Source organism: Schistocerca piceifrons, chromosome X (assembly GCF_021461385.2).
Source record: "Schistocerca piceifrons isolate TAMUIC-IGC-003096 chromosome X, iqSchPice1.1, whole genome shotgun sequence".
Lineage (NCBI taxonomy): Eukaryota > Metazoa > Arthropoda > Insecta > Orthoptera > Acrididae > Schistocerca > Schistocerca piceifrons.
In genome coordinates, this window is record NC_060149.1 from 273,214,122 (window position 1) to 273,236,058 (window position 21,937).

General features: G+C 42.6%; 1 protein-coding gene across 1 annotated transcript in view; it reads right to left on the bottom strand.

Moving 5' to 3' along the window:
- The window catches only part of LOC124722306, a 725,235-nt gene that overhangs the window by 392,143 nt on the left and 311,155 nt on the right, over nucleotides 1-21,937 (bottom strand). The window lies entirely within an intron of this gene.

The following is a 21,937-nucleotide window of genomic DNA, read 5'->3' on the forward strand; positions in this document are numbered from 1 at the left end:
CAATGTCCTGCACAACACAACAATCAGACATTGGGCGGCACTTCTGTTTGACAGTACTTTTCGCACTGTATCACTTTGAGGACATTTATTCACAGTGTTACGTGTATGAATCCATACTTCGTCTGAATAAACCAGTGGCCTCTATTTTCGTAAAAATTAACGAAGTATGACTTCCTTGAAATTCTTTAGTCTTGTTCGCTCATGACGACTCGCTTATTCTGACAACTTTAAAACCAAATCCTACAGACGTCACAATTTCTCTCAGTTTCCTTGCCGGCCTGTAACTCAATTTATATGCATACACGATGTGACGTTGTGATAAATTTGGTATTTATTTTTACTACTCGTAATATCTCAGAAACTGCTGCTAATAATTTATTTGTCCATATTGTCAATAGGTTATTTATTGTGTGTACTTTGATTTTTCTTCTTTGAGTCAGGTGCTGGAACACTATTCCGCTACTCATCGTGTCACTTCTACCGCAGTTCCCACACTAACATTCTACTTTTACATCCTGTCACCATTTCATTGGGCACTGTCATTCGTTTCTCCTTCCCATCGTCAGTAGACATAACGACGTTCACAGCAAGCAGTTACGGCTGTCCGCGAAGGCATTTTCCGCCACTACTTTTTGTGTCTGCATATAATTCATAGTTTGTAACTTTCAAGAACGTCACTTATGCTGCAGAATGGCAACACTGTATCGCCAGGAGGAAAGAGTGATCTTGTTTTATACTTTTATGGACAAAGCACAGTCCAGATTACATAATTTTACTGCTATGACTGGTTTCAGCCGGGGCAGACTACGTTCGGGTAAGGTTTAATGACTTGTATCAGTTGATGTATGTGGTAGCTAGGACCCTCTTCATATTTTAGGCACGTTGTGTTGTTCTTCTTCCTGTTGTTGTCGTCGTCTTCAGTCCGAAGGCTGGTTTGGTGCAGCTCTCCACGCTAATATATCCGTGCAAGCTTATTCATTTCTGCATAACTACAGCAACCTACATCCATTTGAACTTGGTTACTGTAGTCAAGCATTCGTCTCCCTCTACAGTTTTTAGCCCCTACACTTCCCTCCATTAGCAAATTGACTATTGCCCAATGACTCAGGATGTCTCATATCAACCAATCACTTCTTTAGTCAAGTAGTTCCACAAATTTCTTTTCTCCCCAGTCCTGTTCAGTCCATCCCCAGTAATTATCCGATCTACTAGTATGATTACTAATATGATCTCCAGCATTCTTCTGTTGCGCCACATTTCAGAAGCTTCTATCCTCTTCTTGTCTGAACTATTACACTCTCAAATTTCGGCCAGGACAACTCATACCAATAAAAATACGCTGCTCATAATCTTAGTTATGGTGCATAAAGTTATGTGAACAACAGATTATTGAAATAAACACTGCAATTTTTTGTGACCTAGCACTTTCTTCCTTACAATATCGCTGAAGTTGTCTTCGCATGGGGTAGCCGAAACTGCTAACTCTCCTACCCTTATCCACGCACAATGCAGCCTTACCAGTCAGATACAATAGGAATTCTGCTCTTGCGTACGATATTAGTTTACAATTAGAACGAGCATGTGGAAAGAAATCTTGTGGAGATATGGTTTCAGTGGATTATAGGTAACAGGCAACCAGTTACAAAATACATGAGTATTAAATCTTCACCATGGTTTCAAAGGTTTTAAAACCGAATACTTGAGAAGATATTGTACCTGTTAACAAGATTACGACATTATGTGTGGAACAAAGATACTAACATTACAATAACCAATACTCCAGGATTTTTTTTAATGAAACATACACCCGTAGGTTGGTTCAAATGGCTCTGAGGACTATGGGACTTAACTTCTAAGGTCATTAGTCCCCTAGAACTTACAACTACTTAAACCTAACTAACCTAAGGACATCACACACATCCATTCCCGAGGCAGGATTCGAACTTGCGGCCGTAGCGGTCGCACGGTTCCAGACTGAAGCGCCTAGAACCGTTCGGCCACTCCGGCCGGCACACCCGTAGGGTCACATTATCTATAACCAATGTGGTAGTCGTTGACTCTGTGTAGTACATATCATCCACTGAAGCACCACTGAAAATACACTATGTAAAAGTAGTACCCGTTTACTGTAGGGCATTGTCTTCAAATCTTTTAAAATATCACATACTTGACGCTAGAGACAACAACATATAGTATGCCACTTGAAAGAAACGTGGCGTCGGATCCTATAAAGAGTAAATATGTCACGTTCGGAGGTAGAGACATGCGCCTACCGGCTGAAGAGTAGTGACACTAGCCTTAAATCATCTGAGGTAGACGGCGCTCCTGAACGTCCTGTATGCGCTTAGGTGCAATAACCAGCGTTTGTGATTTCACTTGTACATATTATTAACAGAACTAGTGTATTAACTAAATAACTGAAAATAGGGAGATGAGACAGTTATAAAGTCGTTAAAGTCATATGGCTTATAAAGTGCCTACAGTCTCGGGTGAACAAATGGTTGAAATGGCTGTGAGCACTATGGGACTCAACTGCTGTGGTCATCAGTCCCAAAGAACTTACAACTACTTAAACCTAACTAACCTAAGGACATCACACGCATCCATGCCCGAGGCAGGATTCGAACCTGCGACCGTAGCAGTCGCGCGGCTCCAGACTGTAGCGCCTAGAACCGAACCGCTCGGCCACTCCGGCCGGCTCGGGTGAACAGAGCGGAGTCTTTACAAAATGTGGAAACCTCACTAGAAGCACTTTTGCGTGAATACGTAACCTTAACAAGCATAAGCATCAAAGCAAAACCACTTCAAGGAACACAATCATTGTATAAGAGGCCCAATACTAGACGTATCCAGTTAACCCCTATTATGCTGGACAATTCTAAAAGGACACACAGTGACAGAAAAACTGTAAATATTAAAAGACAAATACAAATTTGGATAAGAGAAAGGAGAGGGGGAGGGGGAGGGGAGGAAGTAAGGGCTAGATCATCACTTGTAAAGCGTCATGCTAAGGAGAGTGGTACTGATCAAGCATGTTATATTAACAAATGTACTAGAATGAGGAGTGTTATAAAATAACTAGTAAAATTATAAACGAAGCCTCCCTGAGCAGTGTATATGCCTACAAATCACAATGTTATAGACAGAATAAAAACGCACTAAAAATAAAGAAAGGTGGGTGGGGGGGGGGGGGAGGAGGATAGTTCTACGATGGTTCACTATTAAAATGTTGAACACTGAACTGCAAATTAATTGTGGATGACAAAGTACACTGCAAAATAACAAGAGAGGTATTCTTACTGAACATAGAATTTTGAGGAAAACAAGCACTACTTGGAGGTCAGCGCCGGGCGGTAGGATCCGATGCCACGTTTTAAATTTATATGTCAGTTTTACACAAACATTGCAAGTGGTATACTATATGTTGTTATATCCAGCGTGATATTTTAAAAAGGTTGTTTTTTTTTGCTTGTTGTACTGCTACCATCTTTGTCTCACACACAATGTTGTAATATTGTTAATAGGTGCAATATCTTCTGAAATCATCGACAAGAATTAACAAACCTGTATTTTTCAACTGGTTGGCTGTTACTTCTAACCTGTCGAAGCTCTTGCATGCGTAGTTGCTGAAGCGCAGCCAAAAAATCAGATACGCAGTCTTTTAAAAACATTCGTCCGATTTCACAAGACCATATCTGATACAGGAATAAAGGTAGAAACAAGGAGTACACTTAAACTTAGCCATAAACTAGAAGTTCGGCGTCAGTTGCACGTTGCCGGTTCATGTGCTTACCGGTAGGGGTCTGCCTGGTGCCATTCACTCAGTCGCTAATTCATTACCCAATGTACGTCGAGTCGAGATGGCGATAACACAGCAACAAAAGGCGCTTTGCTTTCTCTCTTTCAAAAGATGCAATTTAATTACAGCTGTGCTGCGCGATTTTCATCCATACTACGGCACTGCGCTCCCTAAAGCCGTAAGGGGCGTACGAATCGCACATTGCAGTACTGGCATGACCTCACGGTAAATAACTTTCATTTCTTTATGGATTTTGTGAAAGACAGTTTGAACATTTGGGAAAAGTAAATGAAAACTTTGATTTCAAACGTAACTGGAGGGATCTTTTGAAAATAAAAACTTTGTAGTGTATATGCAAGTTAACATTTACTGCAATTTTCTGTCTTCAATCATGTAGAAGATGCAGTCCTAAATCGTTCTGAAATATCCTGCACAAAGCAACTACCCAGTATTTCACCACAGACAAGAAGAAGTATGTTACTTCCTTTGCTTACAATTATGTACATGCAACCATTTTTCTGTATCCGAGGAGTGTTTTTACCACATGTATTAGGACGTATCATGTGGTATGCCGGATTTCAAGAAAAGTTAGTTTGGCTACTTCACACCGCTGTCAGCCTTAGCCTGTGTATCGTAGAGTGGTCGGTATATGGATCGGAAGTGAGCAAGAAATCAGTTTCAAGCTAGTGTCCGTGTTATCTTATTGACACAACGTGGACCTAAGTCAAATACAGCTACTTTTTTTTAAGGTTTAAACTTAGCCACAGTGCAGCACAGTCACCAGGATCATGACGTAGCGTACACGTCTAACACAGTAAATGGGTGAGACACGCACTGCCAATTCAAACAATTGCAGTCTACGACATGATTTCTGAAAGTGAGTGGCCACTGGAAGTGCATTAGCACCAGTATGTAATGAGAAATTCCGAGCACTTATGGAACCTGTGTGTGTCGCCCTCCTGTAATGGGCACAGTAGAGCATCCGTCTACACCTAAGTCATTGCGGTCTAACACGCGAGCGCAGCTGGATAAGGATGGGAAAAGACACTTGGTGGTGGCGTTGTTGAAATTAGCTATGCAGTAAGTCGTCTGAAGTGACTCGAAGAAACAACAGACAATCTCAATCTTAGTGTCTCCTCCGTAATAAGAGTTCAAGAAGGAAGAAAACGGCTTAACGTCACGTCGACGACTAGGTCATTAGAATGGATTCTGATTGGGCAAAGGACGGAGAAAGAAATGGGCCGTGGCCTTTTTAAAAGAACCATCCCCTCATTTATCTTAAGCAATTTAGGGAAATCACGGCAAACATAAATCTCGATGGCCGACTGGGGATTTGAACAGCCGTCCTCCGAATGCGATGCCACTGCGCTTGGGTTGTAACACTTCTCTAGAGATTGTAAAAATCGAAATGAAGTTGCAGTGCTTAATAACGCCACCCAGCTCCAAGTAATAACTACAACGGAAGATATAATAGACACTAGCAACCTTAGACTACACAGATATATAGACCGCGTACGCTTCTGTCTATAACGTGTTGAACCCATCATCTAGGTTACTTGACAGAGGGCAAAAAGCCAAGTGTTTGTCATTACACATTATGCGAAGTGGAGCGGACATTTACAGTTTTCTCATTGACAGCTGAAATGAAGCATTGATTTTAACAACTGAACGACTTGTTGTGTTAGTATTACACATGTAGTAGTAATACAGTTCACTTAATTTCTCCGAAACTCCCAATTTTAATGCAATAATTATCGTTTCTACATTTGGCTAGGTGAGAGGATAACCATCAGTTTGAAACATTGTACTGACAGTTTTCTTTCTTTTTAAAAGTGACAGAATTACAGCTATTCAGTGAATTTCTGCATTTTCTGCACTGCGAGTCGTTTAGTTAACTGCATTCATGAGAGTAGAAGCCAAAATATCAGCTTGGAAGGAAGCAATTATACTGACAGAAAAAAATATCGCAACACCAAAAAATAATTAATGTAGAGCAATGAAATATCAGGACTACATTTTTCTAGGTAACGTATTTAAGTAATTAACATTGCAAGAACTTCGGTTAATGTAAGCGCGAGGTACGCCATTGCAAATGTGAAATGCTGGTACATTAACAGCCGGCGTAGCCTCCAGAATATCGAATGCAAGTATGCAAAGGTGCATGCATTGTGTTGTCCATGCCTGTGTCACTTGGTCGTTCAATACAGGAAAGGTAAGCCGGCCGTTGTGGCCGAGTGGTTCTAGGCGCTTCAGTCCGGAGCCGCGCTGCTGCTACGGTCGCAGGTTCGAATCCTACCTCGGGCATGGATGTGTGTGATGTCCTTAGGTTAGTTAGGTTTAAGTAGTTCTAAGTCTAGGGGACTGATGACCTCAGATGTTATGTCCCATAGTGCTCAGAGCCATTTGAACCATTTTTGAACAGGGAAGGTAAATGCTGTTTGTGGTTGACGCTGGAGTTGTCGTCGGATGATGTCTCATATGTGCTCGACTGGAGACAGATCTGGTGATCGAGCAGACCAAGGCAACATGTCGACCCTGTGAAGAACGTGTTGAGTTACAACCGCAGCATGTGGCCGAACGTTATCCTGTTGAAAAATTGCAGTTAGAGGGCGTCGGATAACCACGATAGTGCTCCTGCTGTCATACGATATGGCACCCCGGACCATAACTCCAGGTGTAGGACGTCCAGCGTGTCTAGTAAGCAGACATGTTGGTTGCAGACCCTCAACTGTCCTCCTTCTAACCAACACACGGCCATCACTGACACTGAGGCAGAGTCAGCTTTCATCAAAGAACACAACTGACCTCCACCCTGCCCTCCAGTGAGCTCTTGCTTAACATCACTGAAGTCGCAAATGGTGCCGGTTTGAGACGTCTAGCCCGGTGCTGTCCTTGAAGTAACCGAGTTGTAATAGTTCGCTGTAGCACTGTGGTTTCAACTGCGGCTCAAATTGCTGCTGCAGACGCAGTACGATGCGACAAAAGCGTAAGCCGAATACGACGGTCTTGCCTCTCGGCAGAGCCGTCCGGAGACCGGTCTTCTTGCGACCGTTCATTCTCGTGACCACCGCTGCCTGAAATCATGTGTAATGGCTACATTCTTGCCAAGTCTTTCTGCAGTATCGCAGAAGGAACATGCAGCTCCTCGTAGCATTATTACACGACCTCGTTCAAACTCATTGAGGTGTTGATAATGGCGTCTTTGTCACCTTAAATGCATTCATGACTAACATCAACTCACCACGTACAGTCTGAAAGGCAACGAACGCTCACGGCCGCTACAGCGTGTATTTAAAGTAAACCTTGTTTGCATCCTCGTAGTGGCACTACTAGCACCACTCTTATGCGACTGATGCGATATTTGAGCAGACACCATCTTTCAAATGTAGAAACAGGCCTACCAACTTTCGCTTGTTTCCCACAACTATTTCTTGGTGTTGTTTTTTTCCGTAAGTCTAGTCCTCTGACAATTCCCCAACGGTACGTGTGAAATGTGTTGTTATTATTATTTTAGAAGAAGGGACATCTGTTTATATCTGTAACGACGGATTTTTGCAAAAAATTGTTTGCAGTTTTTACTTAATGCTTAATACTAATGCTTAATACGAAAACAATGTCAATATCAGAAGCAAAATATTAGGTTAGTGCATAAGTTCATAGTGTTTTTGTTTTGAATGTTGGTATTCCGGTTGCTATGGCTTTATTTATCGATTTTCTTTTTTTCTTTGTAATTCACTGTTGTTATTTGAGTTTACATTTTGTCATTTGGCGACAGTGAGTCGAGCTGTGGACGCTAGAAAATGGACTGCCAAATGGAGAAATCGGAACATTTTCGACTTCTTCTGTTTGAGTTCAGTGGAGGGGTGACAGCAGCGGAGACAGACAGAAACATTTCCGCCGCGTATGGAGATGACGCCATTCGACAGAGCACGGCAAGAAAATGGTTTTCTCGCTTTGAGGAGGATCGCTTTTACATTACTGTCGCTCCATGTTCAGGAAGACCTTCGGGGTTTGATGAAGATCGTTTAAACGCATTAATCCACGTCCGTGTGCTTGATAACTGGCAAATGTGATGCACTGTGGTTATCCCACCATCGTGCGACATTTGCATGCAATGGTGAAGGTTAAGAAATCGGGTGTATGGGTACCGCAGGCTCTAAGCCAAAATTACAGAAATCAGCGGGTGGCCATATGTGTATCTATGCTTTCTCGTCATCAATTGTCTAGAGAACATCACCGACCATTCCTATCCTGTAACGTTACAGGTGACGAGAAACAGTGTCTTTTTTCTAACGTAAGGAAAAGAAAGGTATGATTGAGGCCAAACAAAACAGAAGCTCCCCGTAAAAAAAAACCTGCCCACATCCACAAAAGATGATGTTATGCATCTGCTGGAACAACGACGGTGTGTTGTACTACAAATTGCTTCCGCTAGATGTAACCATCACCGCTGACATTTATTATCAACAAATGAGACGTCTTGCAGACACAATCCAAGAACAACGACCAGACTGCGTGAAGTGATGCTACTGCATGATAACACCCGCCCGCATTCTACTAGACTGGCAAAAAACACTATACGGGAGCTGGGTTGGGATGTCATTCCACAGCCACATTATTCACCCAATCTTGTGCCTTTAAATTTTCACCTTTTCCGCTGCCTATCGAACAACGTTAAAGGAACTTCCTTTCCGGACGAAAATGGGCTGCGAATATGGCTCGACGGGTTTTTCGCCTCAAAACCATGTGGTGCCTACCGTCACGGAATCGAAAAGTTACCCCACCGTTAGCAGACTTTTGTAAATAGTGAAAGAGAATATACTGTTGATAATTAAAGTCCTGGTTATGTGTATCTACTGTGTTTGTTAAATTTATGGAAAAACGTTACGAAGTTATGCACCAACCTAATATTTAAGACGCAGTACATAGCGGCTTTTTACTTTATCGTTATGTCATGAATATGTCTTTTATCGAGGAAATAAATGTTAATGTTCTGACATGTTCGGAAGTTCTTTTTCCTATTCCTTCAGTATTCAGCTATGTCGAGAATTTACCATGTGACCTTTATCAAGAACATCCACGATGAATTTTGCTTTAGTCATTGCTGGTTCCTTAAGGCTGTTAGTATATTCCGTCTTTCGGAAGATGGACAGTCCCTCACAACCTTACTTTCACGGTTCAGTATTGTGTTAAGCGGCAGACAGCACTCCGAACGTACGCAATTTTGGCGCCAACGAGAAATACAAACGACGTCTCGTGAGAAGCGAGTGTCATTACATGCGTAAACCCTGTCTTGCAAGAGCGACTTTTTAGTCGAAATCGACTACACGATGAGGTGTGTTTCACGTGTTTGGGCGTAAATTTGCTCTTTGCGAGTGGGACTGTGACATCAGTGATCAATCTAAAATATCGAGTATCCTGAAAGCTGCCTATGCGCTTGTGCAAGCGCATGCGCAAAAACAGGTTACTGCGATGGCGTGTGCTAATATCGGAAGTTAACTTATTCTCAGTGAGCTCTATTCTATTATAGTAATGGACTTCGTGTTTTTGTGTCTTCTTGATTTTTATGTCGTTGTTTGTGCTGTTTTCGTGAGACATTGCCAAGCTTGCATGAGGGCCAGGTGTATTTATTATTCGTGTTCTCGCATGAGAGACACGAAATATCTGAAAGCAAAGAGCATTTAGAGTATTTACGTTTTACAATATCTACACCACTCATAAATAAGAACGTAAATAGATAAACGTCTTTTAATGAAGGTTGTTTCGGCAGTGAAAAAGTCAGATCTATTTAACGCTAAAAATAATATTTGATGTTATTTTGCCCCTAGAAAGAAACCAAGAGACAGAAAGGATAAAATAAAAAGATGATATTTACTGCCGTGGCGCACGAGTCACACGATGTTTCAGTTTTGTGTTGACTGTAGCAGAGGACACATGGCAGTCCTTAGTGGCTTGCACCACTGTTGCATTTTATTTTAATTCTGACATCTGACGCTGTCAGGTATGGCCGTAGCTTTCGTATTTTTTGGTACGTTATGCTGTAACATTTAGTTTTAATTCTGTTCGAAGAAGGTGTCCCTTGTGACACCGAAACCTAGGTCACAAATTAATTGTGTTCGCGACTGAGGGCTGTGTTTTTCAAAATTTTGCTATTTACTGCCTTCAAAATATTCTTTTACTTGTTTGTAAGTAAATATTTTCCCGAGAAAATAAATGTTTATGTCCTGAAATGCTCGAATAACACGTTTCTTATTCTTTCAGATCTCAGAAGTGTGGAAAATTTACCACGAGACTTTTGCCAAGAGGTGCCACTGTCAGTTTTGCTTCGGTCATTGATAAAATATTATCATTGTTTATTCCTATTTTCTTTTACTATAGGTTGATTTTTTCCTAAAAAGGATGGCCACTCATTGTCTCACTTCCACAGTTCAGATTTCAAACCGTATAGCAGACGGCTGTCACAAAACACGGAACGACCACTCGTGAAAGTACAGAAATAAAACACCTGGGCGCTGCAGGAGACTTACTTGCCACTAGTAGACGACTGAGACAAAGAAGTCGCTCGTGTAATAGGGGCTTTAAACAAGGGACGTAATAGCCTAGATAAAGTTACATTAACAAGCCACAAAGGTCAATCAACAAACAATTAATGGTCTCGTTGACTTCGAGGGTAGCCAGAGAAGTCTGTCAGTTCGGCTTGCAAGTGGGGGAGCACTGGAACTGGGATGAGGTGGAGGGAAGCGCGCGAGCCGGCCGACAGGCGTCGCTCGAGCAGCGCTGGACGTACCTGCAGCGGCAGCGCGCGTCGTGGCCACTGACTCTCCGCCTTCATACTAGGCGCGTCTGCGCGGAACGGAGAAAACCGCACGGCCCGGGCCCTGGCCGGCAAGCAACGTTGCCAGCGCCATGACGCGCGCTCCGGCCTGGGAAAAATTCCCCCGCGGCTCCAGAACGCCAGCTTTCTTCCCTATGATTACTCCGCACTTCCTCAGCATTCTTTACCAACCAGTGGTCGTTTGAGAACCTGTATCACATGTCCTCAAACAGTGTCTCAATGCAAGCTCACACGTTGCTGTTTCGCGAAAATTGGATTGAGCAGAGCACTGAACCCTACGACAGCATGTCCCGACGAGCCACAAGACGTCGGTCTATTTCTACTGGGGTGATTAATCCCGGTGTAATTACCTCATACATGAAATAAAACGCTTGCTGTACGCAGGCCTACTGAAGAAAGTTTTGACTTTAAATCACGCAACATACACTACGTGATCAAAAGTATCCGGACACCTGGCTGAAAATAACGAACAAGTTCGTGGCGTCCTCCACCGGCAATGTCGGAATTCAATATGGTGTTGGGCCACCATTAGCCCTGATGACAGCTTCCACTTACGCAGGCATACGTTCAATCAGGTGCTGGAAGGTTTCTCGGGGAATGGCAGCCCATTCTTCACGGAGTGCTGCACTGAGGTTCGATGTCGGTCGGTGAGGCCTGGCACGAAGTCGGCGTTCTAAAACATCCCAGAGGTGTTCCATAGGATTCAGGTCAGGACTCTGTTCAGGCCACTCCATTACAGAGACGTCACTGTCCTGTAACCACTCCGCCACAGGACGTGCATTATGAACAGGCGTTCGATCGTGTTGAAAGATGCAGTCGCCATCCCCGAATTGCTCTTCAACAGTGGGAAGCGAGAAGGTGCTTAAAATATCAATGTAGGCTTGTGCTGTGATAGTACCATGCGAACAACAAGAGGTGCAAGCCATCTCAATGAAAAACACCACCATACCATAACACCACCGCCTCCGAATTGTGCTGTTGGCACTACACACTTTAACAGATGACGTTCACCTGGCATTCGCCATACCCACAACCTGCCATCGGATCGCCACATTGTGTACCGTGATTCGTTACTCCACACAACGTTTTTTCCACTGTTCAATAGTCCAATGTTTACGCTCCATACACCAAGCGAGGCGTCGTTTTGGCGTTTACCGGCGTGGTGTTTGTGCCTTATGAGCACCCGCTCGACCATGAAATCCAAGTCTTCTCACCTCCCGCCTAACTTTCATAGTACTTGCAGTGGATCCTGATGCAGTTTGAAATTCCTGTGTGATGGTCTGGATAGATGTCTGCCTACTACACATTACGACCCTGTTCAACAATCGGCAATCTCTGTCAGTCAACACATGAGGACGGCCTGTACGCTTTTGCGCTGTCCCTTCACGTTTCCACTTCACTGTCACATCGGAGAAAGTGGACCTAGGGATGTTTAGGAGTGTGGAAATCTCGCGTACAGACGTATGACACAAGTAACACCCAATCACCTGACCACGTTCGAAGTCAGTGAGTTCCGCGGAGCGCCCCATTCTGCTCCCTCACGATGTCTAATGACTACTGAGGTCCCTGATGTGGGGTACCTGGTAGTAGGTGGCAGCACAAGGCACATAATACGAAAAACGTACGTTTTTTGGGGTGTTCAGATACTTTTGATCACATAGCATACCTACTCTGCCATGCTACGTAAAGTACACAGTGTGATCGAAAGTGCCCACACATAATAGTAGTCTTTAATATGAAGTGTGTTTACCCTTCACCTTTATAACGGCTTGAACTCTGTTGGGGACACATTCAATGAGATGTCTGAATGTCCATGAGCTGAAACCGGAGACGTTATTGATGTTGGACGATGGGATCTGAAGCGGAGTAGACGTTGTAACTTGTCCCAACGGCGTTCCATTGGACTCTGGGCACGGCAGTCAATTGTAGTAATGGTATTGTCCACAAATCATTGCATCACAGGTACTACTTTATGACAGGGTGCATTGTCGTATTGATATAAACAGTCGTTGTCTCGTAACTGCGCCGGCCGTGGTGGCCGAGCGGTTCTAGGCGTTTCAGTCCGGAACCGCGCGACCGCTACGGTCGCAGGTTCGAATCCTGCCTCGGGTATGGATGTGTGTGATGTCCTTAGGTTAGTTAGGTTTAAGTAGTTCTAAGTTCTAGGGGACTGATTACCTCCGATGTTAAATCCCATAGTGCTCAGAGCCATTTGAACCATTTTGAATCTCCTAACTGCTACCCCACAGTACACTGCACACAACACTTTAAAATGTGATCACATCCTTCCGAATTTAATATTTTCTTAGCAGCAATAAGGTGACCACAACCTGATCACGAAATACGCTCCTATACCACCCCCTCTGTACGTCACAGCTGTAGCAGGTAATGTTCTCCAAATATCTGCCAAATCCAGTCCCTTCTGTTGGATTGCCACATGGTGCAGCGTGATTCACCACCCCAAAATCACTTGTTTCCCATCATCCACGGTCTAGTGGTGGCGCGTTTTAAGTGTCGCTTAGCAGTGACTGCAGAAAAGTGTGGCTTATGAGGAGCTGCTCGACCATTATGCCCCATTCTTTTTACCTCCCTACGCACAGGTATTGTTCTAGCTGGACTGCTGGTAGCACTTGTAAATTACCGCGTGTTTTCTTTCGCTGATTTCATGCGATTTTTACAACCATTCGCAGCAATGCTCGCAGTCACTGTCCGTCAATACATGAGTCTGCCTGGTCTTGGTTTAGCTGTTGTTGTTCCATCGCTTTTCCAGTTCACAACCACTCCACCAACAGTGGCCTTAGGCAGCTTTAGAAGGGTTAAATGTCGCTGGTTGATTTGTTACCAGGTGACATCTAATGACTAGTCTACATCCGAAGTCACAGAGCTCTCCTGAAGTATTCATTCTGGTGTTACTGCTTCTCCTCTGACAACACAATATTCCCTGCCTCCATCTCTATTGGCAGGTCCGCCTCTCTCGACGGTGGTCAGTTCCCAATTACATAGGGGTTTCCGGTTCTATTTGATCAAATGGTTCAAATGGCTCTGAGCACTATGGGACTCAGAAGTTGAGGTCATCATCCCCCTAGAACTTAGAATTACTTAAACCTAACTAACCTAAGGACGTCACATACATCCATGCCCGAGGCAGGATTCAAACCTGCGACTGCAGCGGTCGCGCGGTTCCAGACTGTAGCGCCTAGAACCGCTCGGCCACTACGGCCGGCTCTATTTGATCAGAAATTTGACTTCGGTGCTCTTAATTCGTTCTCTATATGGCACACAGGCATCTGGAAATATTAAATTATGCTGTTTTGATGATCAAGACCTACAAATCTCATCGGTGTTTTTCCAATAAATATCTTATAATACTCTGCAAAGATGTGAGAAATTCATTTGGAGGAAAAATGGAAGTTGGTGTTTTTGACTAGAATACATTTGAATGACATTTTAAACACCCTCCAAATTTATAATGATGGGGTGATGGGATGGTACATACTAATATAACTACCCATCTACATTTGAAGTATGGCACTAAGTAAATACCAAAATACGGAGTGTTTCAAAAAGAATCATCCGATTCAGTAAGAATGTATTTTTTAACTAGGCCTATTGGAAGACCGCTCCATTTGCTGATATGACTTACAATCCACGACCGATTTGGGCCATCACATTCAGGCTATTTTCAAGTGCACCTGAAACTGCCTTACATAATGTGATGGATATATAAATATTTTACATAGCTGAAGATGGACAACGAACCATGGACAAGTGCAGTGTAAGCACAGAAAGAATGCGTAACTTACATTGTGCTGTTGTGAAGCAACGTCAAACGGCCAAAAAGTAAAAGTCTGGCGGATTTAAAAGTTATGTACCCAATGATATCGTGAGAAAAGTGGGCGTTCAAAAAAATGGTTCAAATGGCTCTGAGCACTATGGGACTCAACTTCTGAGGTCATCAGTCCCCTAGAACTTAGAACTACTTAAACCTAACTAACCTAAGGACATCACACACATCCATGCCCGAGGCAGGATTCGAACCTGCGACCGTAACGGTCGTGCGGTTCCAGACTGAAGCGCCTAGAACCGCTCGGCCACACCGGCCGGCAAAAGTGGGCGTGTCATGATTATAAAAATGTACAGTTCGATTCATTTTTTCACTGACATGCTTTATCTTCAAAGGAGTTATATTGTGAAATATTCGATATTTCAGACCGCATGCTATACCAACAAAGAGCGAAAGTGAATTTTAGGTCTAATAAAAATCGAAAGTAGTTGCAGCGGATGGTGCGTCCATGTAGAGTGTAAAGTTACGTCACCTAGCTTGAGTGGGCAAAAGTTAACACAGTTAACTATAGAAGGCGTATCTTAGAGACAACGGGGCCAGCGTGCAGGAACACGTTTACTAACATCTGGATTCAGCTACGAACCAGACTTTCACGTCATTTATCATCTGGTTCATTGCAGCCCAACTTAAGTTACATATTCTTTCTGTACTTCTACTGTACATATGCAAGCTTCGGTTTTCATCTCATCCTATGTAATATATTTATATGTCTGCCATATTAAGATTAACCGTGGCGCTTTCAGATCCGCTTGAAAATGAGCAAAACCGGACGTAGACTTAAATAAACGACATATCAGCAACTAGAACATCTTTTCATTAACTAAATATACAGTTGCGGGATAAGAGCACCCTCCAAACACGGGTGAACTGAAAAGACCATATCTTCTACAAGAATGAAGATAGAAACTTGGGGTGAATTACAACTTACGCATCGAAGGTAACAGCTTATCTTGGCGTCAGTTGAAGTTGCCAACCCACGTTGTTGCCTGTAGGAGTGTGTAGCTGCTCTCTCGCTCTCTTGGTTATGGGAACCACGTATGTGGATATGCTGGCGATCCATTTTTCAACAGGACGGAGTACCACCGCACTGGTATCTACATTTAAGAGAGTTTCTTAACAATGAGGTGCCTCAACGATGGGTCAGCCACATGAGATGTATGGATATGGCATCGCACCACGGGCCTGCAAGGTTACCTGATAGCACGGTATGTGGTTTCTTTATGTGACTCTTTTATCTCAAATACTGACATCTGCTTATATCGTTCATGCATCTGCCTCCAACTACTATCCAACTGAATACACGGAATGAAACTGGCAAAGACTTTACGCCCTGATATCAATACGATACAGATGGCCGTACCGTAGGTTCAACCACAACGCAGGGGTATCTGTTTAGAGGCCAGACAAACGTGTGGTTCCTGAAGAGGGGCAGCAGCCTTTTCAGTAGTTGCAGGAGCAACAGTCTGGATGATTGACTGATCTGGCCTTGTAACACTAACCAAAACGGCCTTGCTGTGCTGGTACTGCGAACGGCTGAAAGCAAGGGGAAACTACAGCCGTAATTTCTCCCGAGGGCATGCAGCTTTACTGTATGGTTAGTTTCTGAAGAAGAGAAATTTGTTAACATCGAGTATAGATTTAAGTGTCAGGAAGTCGTTTCTGAAAGTATTTGTATGGAGTGTAGCCACGTATGCTAGTGAAATGTGGACGATAAATAGTTTGGACAAGAAGAGAATAGAAGCTTTCGAAATGTGGTGCTACAGAAGAAGGCTGAAGATTAGATGGGTTGATCACATAACTAATGAGGAGGTGTTGAATAGAATTGGGGAGAAGAGGAGTTTGTAGCACAACTTGACAAGAAGAAGGGACCGGTTGGTAGGACATGTTTTGAGGCATCAAGGGATCACAAATTTAGCATTGGAGGGCAGCGTGGAGGTAAAAATCGTAGAGGGAGCCCAAGAGATGAATACACTAAGCGGATTCAGAAGGATGTAGGTTGCAGTAAGTAGTGGGAGATGAAGAAGCTTGCACAGGATAGAATAGCATGGAGAGCTACATCAAACCAGTCTCAGGACTGAAGACCACAACAACAACAACCATCAATATGACCCTTGTTTACTATCCTTGCCAGCCGCGCTGTGAAACTGCGCTACAGCGTCGCACATTCATACACTGGCATCCAAAGTGTGCAATTTGGTATTTTCCGTCGCTACCTGTATGAATATCAATTTGCATAACTCCTTCGTGGCGAGCCGTTCTTTTCTTTTTTCTCTCCTTTTTCTTTTGAGTGTATTTGTCATGGGTTAGTAAGAATTTCTACCCTAATTGTAAAAGTTATTCCAAAGCTGCGTGTGTATGTATGTAAACGATATACCTTTGTCAAATCGGATATTTCATTCGAAAGTGAAAGCTTATTAGTCCTACATAAAAGTTAAAATTAATTCCAGTTCCTATCTTCATTCATGTAGAGTAGAATGTCTAGTGAAAACAGATCAATGTTTTTGAACATCCATATTCAGACATGAGTATTGTTAAATCGTTACTCCCTCCCCAAAACATCAACAACAACAGCTCTCTCTCTCTCTCTCTCTCTCTCTCTCTCTCTCTCTGTCTGTCTCTCTCTCTACGCGCGCGCGCACGTGTGTGTGTGTGTGTGTGTGTGTGTGTGTGTGTGTGTGTGTGTTTGTGTATGTCATCTGTCTCTAGACTAGCAGACGATAAAATTTTAGCTATTTGTTCACGTTTCCTTTGTGAAAGGGTGCGAAGGGTATTAGCTCCGGCTCAGGAGTGGTTGCCGCTGTGACGAATGGAGGACGAAGTAAGTCAGCTACACCCCACAAACTGATTGCAATGGCAAAGAGAGAGGGTCGGGATCAGGAAGCGACACCTCACTCGTGCAGTGCTAGCAGCCTAACCGGAGAAATGGTTCTGTGTTTGTTCTTCATTTTGGAGCAACGATCGATACAACCGGCGGCAGAGCAACGAACTTACGCATTTCGTGAAAATTGTAACTTTTGAATTCCTCCATACAACTTCAACAAATTTCATAGTAACAGCAGTGCGGCTGCTACTGCAACACTGTGTCGTACGCCATTTTCGCAGACTTCCTACTTCAGCGGATTCTGAACAAAGGACTCCAGAATGAGAGATCCACTGAACAAATGCCACACTGCTCTGTAAAACTTTAGGGCAAAATACATAAAGTAACATAACATATTAAAAAGTCAGTGGAAAATAATGAAAGTACGGGAGCTTATGACCATAGATCTCCCAGTCGTGTACAGAAAGAAGAAAGTTATATGGCAGGAGGTCATCATGGCTATAGCGCCAAATGGGGCTGGTTCCGCAACACGAGGTAGTTAAGGCCACGCGAAAAGGCTGTGTGTGTATGTGTGTGTGTGTGTGTGTGTGTGTGTGTGTGTGTGTGTGTTTGTTTGTTCAGTCACGTAACAGCTACGGTGCACTGCCCTATGTCGGTATTCTTCATTACAAGGTATGGAGATATTTGGGTGACTGCAGCACCGGGTGGTATCATGGGAAAACTGGGAAAAGGACGAAGTGTGACGTGTGTAGCCCAGGAGATTGGTGTTGATCTGTGGGGCGGCGGTTAAAAGTATATATGATGTTTGTTCTCTATTTTTATCAGTTGAAATGTTTCGTAGTCTTGTGCGATTTTTAGGTACCACAGACTTTTACAAGGGCCTGAAAGCTATTGTTCGGAGAGCCAGAAAGCGATGAACTACTGTCCATAGTCTTCATTCCACAGAGCCACTTCTCAACTTGCCTAAACTGAAATAAAATGTTGTAACGCTCTAACAATAATACAGAGGAGTCAGGAACCACGACGATAAATAAAATTCTACTGATCTTTAACGAAACGGTACATTATGATCAATGTTCACACTCACAAGAATAACTATAAAATTCATTAAAGGTTGTCCTATAGTTCTCAGCACTCTAAACAGTTCAGAGACGGTTTCTACACTTTGTTCCCATTTACGAAACTTTAATTGCTCGCCTTAAAAGTGGAGAATAATCTCCGAAACTTGGCACGCTGTTTTCTATTATATAAGGGGCGGCACACAAAACAGAACAATGGGAACGAGGCAGATGTTCACCACATAAATTCGTAATCCGAGTAAGTTCACTTTTACACTGTTTCACCAGTTACATATGATACATCAGTCGACCGAAACACAATAATGTCAGTCACTATTAATGCGATTTGGGGCTTCCGCGGACGCGAAACAGATTCACAGCGGAGCGTAACACATTCCCGTATGACTGACAACGATCGAATAACCTCTTTGGTGCAGAAACCTCGTTATTTATATATTACGCTCGGTGCGGAAGGCTAAGGGAATGCTCACTCTAAAACTGCTCCTAGCTTTGACAGCACCCTTTATGACAACAAAATTATTTATATCGTTGTTAGCTGAAGACTAACAACGATCCCAGTTTTTCTATAAGTATATCTGTACTTTGTTTATGCTCCAGAAAGTTCTTAGCCCGACAGCTCTTAAATTTTGAACTCCAGAATTTTCCAAACGGCACCAACCGTACATGGTGGCCTGTGAACTGTCTCTGCTTTAATTCTGTACCTTTTAAACTCCACAATCTTGAAACTTACTGCAGCTTTATTATTATATATAATGAATATAGTGCTCCTGTCGTGGCTTTGCAGCTTAATAACAAAGATAAGTAATCTATTTTGTTTCAAAAAATGTAGCTATGAAAATTAGTTTTTCCTTATTAATTCAAAAAGTTGATGAGGTATCTTCACAGAAAGTTCCACCATATGTTTTTATGATAAACTAAACCTAATTTCTGAAGTGGAATTTTGTAACTTTAATATTATGCGCTTCTAATAAATCGAAAAAAGTGAAATAATTAAAAAGCTTCTACTATGTGTCTATATGATAAACTGCATCTAATTCCAAAGTAAAACTTTTAGCTTTAATATTGTGTCCATCTTAGAATTTTATAAGAAAGTGGACTTTTGAAAGAACCAATTAGTGAATCGTATTGAGATTCATAGTATTTAACCTTTCCATAGTCTTACATAACCTCATCAAAATTTGAAATAATATTTAAAAATTTCATTTTATAATAGGATATAGTGCAATTTGTTAGCAACTCACAGCGTACATCAGGCGCTTAAATGGAGTGACCTTGGCTGAGCAATCGGAAAAAATCAATACACTCTCTTCATTAGCACTGGCTTGCTTCCCCACAGACACCATTGCATCACGTGCATGGGGAGCATACCAAACCGCAGTTTCTGCTGTCCGGAGGAGAGAAGTTGGTCGACCACAGTCAATTACAGCAACAGATGACCGCCACATTGTAGAACAGGCGAAAAGGAACCCAAGACAAACAGCGGATGCAATTGCAGCCACATTTAGCAGGACTGCAAGGCACGAAATCTCAAGTTCCACGGTGTCACGGTGACTGCATAGGGGTGTTCCGTTGACACCCGCGCATCGGCAGCACCGTTTGCAATGATACCAACAACATAGTAACTGGACCAACGATGTGTCGGAACGCGTGCGCTTCTCGGATGAGAGCAGATCCTGTCTCAGTATTTGTTCTGGATGTACCTTCATATGGCGAGAGATGGAACCACGTAATACATTATGGAACTTCATGATTTTGGAGGTTCAGATATTATAGTGTGACGAGGTATAATGTTGCATTGGCGTACTGACCTCCAAATCTTTGAACACGGCATAATCGCCAGTCAACGTTATTGTGCCAGTCTACTCCTTCCCCATGCGTGTCTCTTCAGGGTTGCATTAAGCCCTGACTTCATTTTTATTGATGATAATGCGCAACCGCATCGAAAAGCACCGATGGAGGAGCTCTTGAACGAATGGATATTTGGCGAATGGACTGTCCTGCTCGTCTCCCCGATTAAAATCTCATCGAGGTCGTGTGGGATGCGTTGGGGAGACTTATTACAGCACTTCCACATGTACCAGTGACCATCCAATAGCTGTCAACCGCGCTGGTGGAGGAATGGAATACCCTACCACTTTTTTTATGCTGGGAATAATTATTCAGTTTCATACCAGTCCGAATTCATAGTGACTATTGTGCACTACTGTGTGAATAATTTAAGTGCGATCGTCTATTCAATACGTTCTCTAGAAGCGAAATAATGTTGATGGTGTTGAGACAGCAACCAGTCACAAATTTATTTTCAGTTCCTTTATTCAAAAGGTACCGTTACCGGCTTCGGATCATTACGATTCATCTTCAGACGGTTTTCATGCTTTCATTACAACATGTGGTGCGTTTTTTTACAGATTAATTGTCCTAAAATATAAATAATACATAATTATAAGCACGCCACACAGATGGTTGCGTTACAGATTTGCATTGGATATGACTTACGATAATGTCCGTTTGGAGTGTTTGTTTTCATAGTTTTTGTCCAACAGATGTAAATACCTTCCCACTGCATTCTTATCGTTGCACACGTAAATTTTTCTCACTGAGCACTTTAGATTTGTCACAGAATAGATTTCTAACTCGCACCACATGTTTTGATACATATAAAGTGCTTACAAACATATGAGTGTCAAAGATGCTATGATATATCGTAACATTATAAAGAGTGTCAAAGATGCTATGATATATCGTAACATTATAAAGATGCTCCATGTTTTGTTAAAGGTCATATATTCACTTATGCAACTGAAACGCCTTTTACATTAGTACAGACAGACATTGATTTTGTGAGTTTTAGAGCGAATACTGTTACATTAATTATAAAGTTGTTCCATTTTTTTTGAGTACTGTATAGGTAAGACAGTACTTTATTTTTTTATATTTAGCATCATGAGAATAGTAGTAACGTATAAATTTGCTACTTGAAAGCATGAAAAAAGTCTGAAGATGAATCGTAATGATTCGAAACCGGTAACGGTACCTTTTGAATAAAGGAACTGAAAATAAATTTGTGGCTGGTTGCTGTCTCAACACCATCAACATTTGTCTTCAAATAACAGCCACGGTCTCCAACCATGTCATCATATGACAAAATTGCGCCAAATAATGTTTCCAATATTGACATTAACTGCGGGTAAATTTTTATTTCTCTGGTAGCATCAGTGACAATGGTGTGTAATACCGCAGCAAGAAGACGAACAGATCCTATAGTTGAGGGTGTGAATTGTTTTAAACATTAATAATAACAGTACATGTCTATTTTATATTACAAAAACTGCGCTACGATGACCGGTACTTCGTGCATAGAGTGATCGTTGTCGTAAACACACGAAAAGTGGCTTGCGTCTTGTAAGAGACGGCAAAGGTTAGCACAGACCTCTTACTTTCTGGTGAAAACTTCGCAAAACTGTACTTATCTGACCTCAGTGGAACTCTGAGAACGCAAAGAAACTGGCGAGCGCTGTACCACACACCGAGGTCGCGGAGCTCACGAACTGAAGTGTCG